This window comes from Dromiciops gliroides, chromosome 1, assembly GCF_019393635.1.
Source record: "Dromiciops gliroides isolate mDroGli1 chromosome 1, mDroGli1.pri, whole genome shotgun sequence".
NCBI lineage: Eukaryota > Metazoa > Chordata > Mammalia > Microbiotheria > Microbiotheriidae > Dromiciops > Dromiciops gliroides.
In genome coordinates, this window is record NC_057861.1 from 34932561 (window position 1) to 34937287 (window position 4727).

Here is a 4727-nt window from a genome sequence, read left to right on the forward strand (position 1 = left end):
ACTTGACACTTAACTAGCTGTGTGACCCTGGGAAAGTGACTTAACCCTCATTGCCCTGCAAAAAAAAGAAAGAAAAGAAAAGAAAAAAGAAAAAAAAAAGGTGTTCTAACCCCACCAAGTCCAGTAGACCACAGACAGATATTCTTGTTACCCAGTCCTTCCCCTAGCTCCAAGGTGAATTACCTGCTCCTGTTCCACCTGGGCCCCATCTATCCAAAGTCCCTGAATTGGGGCTAAAGGTTGTAGGGTGGTGGAGGAGGAGGGGGGCAGGGAACAGTGTACCCACCTGTACAGACACTCTTCTCCAGGACATCTGGGGTGGAAGGTATTGCAATAGAGTACACATTTATCAGGCACTTACTGTGTACAGAGAGCACTGGGGGAAATATGAATTTGAGAGAAAGTCTAGAAAAAGGATAAATAGTCTAGAAGGGGATAAACAGTTAAAAGAGGGTATAAATTATCTAGAAAGTGGGTAAATAGTCTAGAAGGGGGATGAGTAGCCTAGAAAGGGAATAACTAGTCTATAAGGGGAATGGGTAGTCTAGAAAAGGGATGGGTGATCTAAAAGGATCATAAATCTTCTAGAAGGTAGATAAGCTGCCCAGAAGGGGTATAAGCAGTCTAGAAGGAAGATGAGCAGTTTAGAAGGGGATAAGTAGTTTAGAAGGGGAATAGTCTAGAAGAGGGGAAACCGACTAAAAGTGCATAAATTATCTATAAGGGGTATGAGCAATCTAGAAGGGGGATGAGCAGTCTAGAAAGGGGTAAGTAGTCTAGAGTGGGGATAGATAATCTAGAAGGGAGATAAATAGTCTTGTGGGCCAGAAATAAATGTTTGTTGAGCAAATTGATGAGTAAGTCAATAAACATTTGTCAAACACCAAGAACTGTGCTATGTGCTGAATAAGATACCAAGAACTAAAACAGACTTATAGAAAAATCTAGATGTAGAACCATGACTTGACCAAGGTCATATAGCTAGTTAGGGACAAGGGTAGGATTTGAATACAAATCTTCCTGACTCCAAGCCCAATATTCTATCTGCTATGTGCCACGGATTCTCTGATGAATAAAATACAAAAGAAGCATAGATTTAGAACTGGAAGGGACTGTAAAGGTAAGTTAGTCTAATTGTCCCTTTTTACAGGGGAGGAAACTGAGGCTGAGAGAGGTAAAATGACTTGCTCAGGTAATGCAGGTAGAGAGTGCTAGAGTAAGGATTGGAACCAAGGTTTTCAGACTCCAAATGAGGAAAGCAAGGGAAGGCAATAAGTATTTGTAAAGCACCTACTATGTGCCAGGAACTGTGCTGAGTGCTTTACAATTATTACCTCATTTGGGCTGCACAACAACTCTGGGGAGTAGATGCTATTCTGATTCCCATTTCATAGATGAGGAAACCAAGGCAGATAGGCTAAGTGACTTGCCCAGGGTCACACAGCTAGTATGATTCTATGGCTGTATTTGAACTCAGGTCTTACTGACTGCAGGCCCGGTGTTCTGTACACTAGGGTGCCCCCTAGCGGCCTCAGCAATAATACTTTTTTCTGTTTTAAAAGCATGAATTCTTTCACATACCAAATGCATCAGAGGATGCAAAGTACTCTGAAGTTTAAGTGGAAAGCTTCTTACTCACCCCAGGGAGCAGAGATGGCTCCCTGGAGTAGGTGGGCTTTGAAAAATGGGTAGAATGGGAGAGGCTGACAGGGAGTTTATAAAGGCCTAGGAACAATAGGAGCAGCCCTCAGAGGGAGTAGAGCCCAGGTGTGTTCTTGGAGATGGAAAGAGGCAGAGAAATGCCCAGTTTGGCCGGAGCATGGAGGATGTGGAGAGAAGGCCGGAAAGCCCAGATAAGGGTTTGGATGAAGCCAGGAGCCTCACTCCTTGGGGTCCCTTCCTCCTCTCCTGTGTCCCTACCCCACTCCGGGTGCCCGTGGCCACCTGTAGAGATGATGACCTCCATTTATAGTAGGTGCTACCATACCAGAGGTATCTAAGTGGCAGAAGGAGCTACAGATCCAGGGTTGGGAGGCTTGGTCTCATCAAGAAAAGGGAAAGAGCAGGGACAGCTAGGTGGTGCAGTGGATAAAGCATTGGTCCTGGATTCAGGAGGACCCGAGTTCAAATCCAGTCTCAGACACTTTACACTTACTAGCTGTGTGACCCTGGGCAAGTCACTTAACTCTCATTGCCCCGCAAAAAAGACAAAAAGGAAAGAGTCAGAGTCAGGAAGACTTGGGTTAAAATCTCAGAATTTCTGATATTTATTAGCTGCATGACCCTAAGCAAGTCACTTAACCTCTGTTTGCCTCATCTGGGAAATGGGGATAATAATGCTTTTTGCAATTACCTCTCAGGGCAGCTAGGTGGTGCAGTGGATGGAGTGTAGGGCCTGGAGTCAGGAAGACCTGAGTTAAAAAATGGCCTCACTTCCTAGCTGTGTGACCCTGGGCAAGTCACTTCACCCTTTTTGCCTCAGTTTCCTCATCTGTAAAATGAGCTGGAGAAGGAAATGGCAAAACCACTCCAGTATCTTTGCCAAGAAAACCCCAAATGGGGTCTGAAGAACAACAGTTACCTCTGCTGTGAGGATCAAGTCAGAGAAAGTGTGTAAAGCACTTTGTAAACCTTAGCTCGTTATGCAAATGCTACTAATTCTTATCCCCTTTTCTATTTTTCATTGCTTTACAATCACCTTCCCTGTGAAGGTGGATGGCCCCTTTGTACAAAGGGAGGAAACTGAGTCAAGAACTTTGTGTGCTGGCCCTCTTGGCCCCGAGTCTTGGGTGTGAGTGGGTGAGTCAAAGAAGGCATGGAGGCAAAGAGCAAGAAAAAAAAATGAATAGAGGCCGCTGTGGTGGAGAGGATAAAGGGCTTGCTTTGGAATCAGGAAGACTTGAATGAAAAGTCTCCCTGTGGCATGTTCTGCTTTGGAGATCCTATCGGAGAAGCCCCAGGCTACTAACTCTCAAAGATGGAGAATGGCAGAGTGGCTGTCAGCATTGGCAGAGGGCATTCCCTCGCTGGGAGTTCTCTGTGAAAACAAAATCACAGATCTGTGCTCCCCCCTCCCCCTCCCTGCAACCTCCCCCAAGCTAACATCTGCACAGTGCTTTAGGGTTTGCAAAGAAGGCTTTTAGTTTTGGGTCCCAGAGCATTTCAAGCTTTCTGCGGTCTAGCCCATCTCTGTATCCCGGTCAAAACCAGCACTTTTGATTCTAGGGGTGAGAAGGACCAAGTGCACTTATTGTTGTTTTGTCCGTTGCCAAAGAGGACTGTGACATCCGGGTGATGCCATGACTTGTATTGACTTGGATTTAAGTGAGGGAGGGCTGTGCAAGGTCACCAACCTCACTCTCTCCTCCAGAGCTATCTGGGTCCAGGGGCAAGATCAATCAAATGGAGTATGCAGGAGTGATATTGGGGCATCACTTTGTGGCGAAAGATGGTACTTGGGGCATTTAACTAGAGGAATAGGGAATTTGGAAGTGATTTGGGAAAGAAGATATATCTTAGTACCCTGCAAAGCATCTAGCACAGGGCCTTGCAATATTAAGTTCATTCATTCATTCTTTTCTCTTTTCTTTTTTTTTTTTTGGGCAGGACAATGAGGGTTAAGTGACTTGCCCAGGGTCACACAGCTAGTAAATGTCACCTGTCTGAGGCTAGATTTGAATTCAGGTCCTCCTGAATCCAGGGCCAGTGCTTTATCCACTTTGCCACCTAGCTGCCCCTCATTCATTTATTCTTGCATGTGTGCAGGCATCCATCTCTCCATCCTTCCCCTACTCAATAAACTCCAGTGGATTCTTAGTGCCTTCAGAGGCAAATACAAGATGCTCTGGTTGGCATTCAAAACCCTTCACAAACTGACCCCCCCCACACACCTTTACCTTTCCAGTTTTCTTACACTTTATTCCCCAATGTATACTTTTTGATTCAGTGACACTGGCCTCCTGGCTGGTCCACCAATCAGACACTCCATCTCTCAGCTCCAGGGATTCTCCCTAGCTGTCTCTCATGTCTGGAAACACTCTCTGTCTTCAGTTTCACCTACTGACTTCCCTGGGTTCCTTTAAATCCCAAACTGAAATCCCACCTTCTACAGGAAATCTTTCCCAACTGCTCTTCATTCTAGTGTCTTCTCTCTTTTGCATATTTCCTCTTTGTCCTGTATATAGCTTGCTTTGTATTTGTCTGCATGTTGTCTCCGCCATTAGATTGTAAGCTCCTTGAAGGCAGGGATTGTCTTTTGCCTCTTCTTGTATCCTTGGCACTTAGCACAGTGCCTAGTGCAAAATAGGTACTTAATAAATGTTTATTACTCCATTGATCCATCCACTCAATAAACATTTACTGAGAATCTATGGGGCAGAACACTGTGCTAGGTATGAGTCTAGGTAGGAAGGAAGATACCTGGACCCTGCCTTCAAAGAGTATTATAGTCGGGAATCACCGAACAAAGGTCCCAGGGTGGGGAGACATTGGGCATTTAGGGGAGATGGTGAGTTGGCTTGTTTGCCTGGAGGGCAGGAAAAGGGAAGGGAATGAACAGAGTGAGATAAAGCTGGTTGGGGTCCGATTGTGGGGGACTTTGACTAAGCATTTGTTTTCAGGGGAGTGAACTGAATAGAGGTTTAGGTTTGGGAGCAAGAGGGCTGATGTGTGTGCTGGAGATAGAGATTAGAGAAGACAGAGATGTCCTACCCACACCCACAATCCTC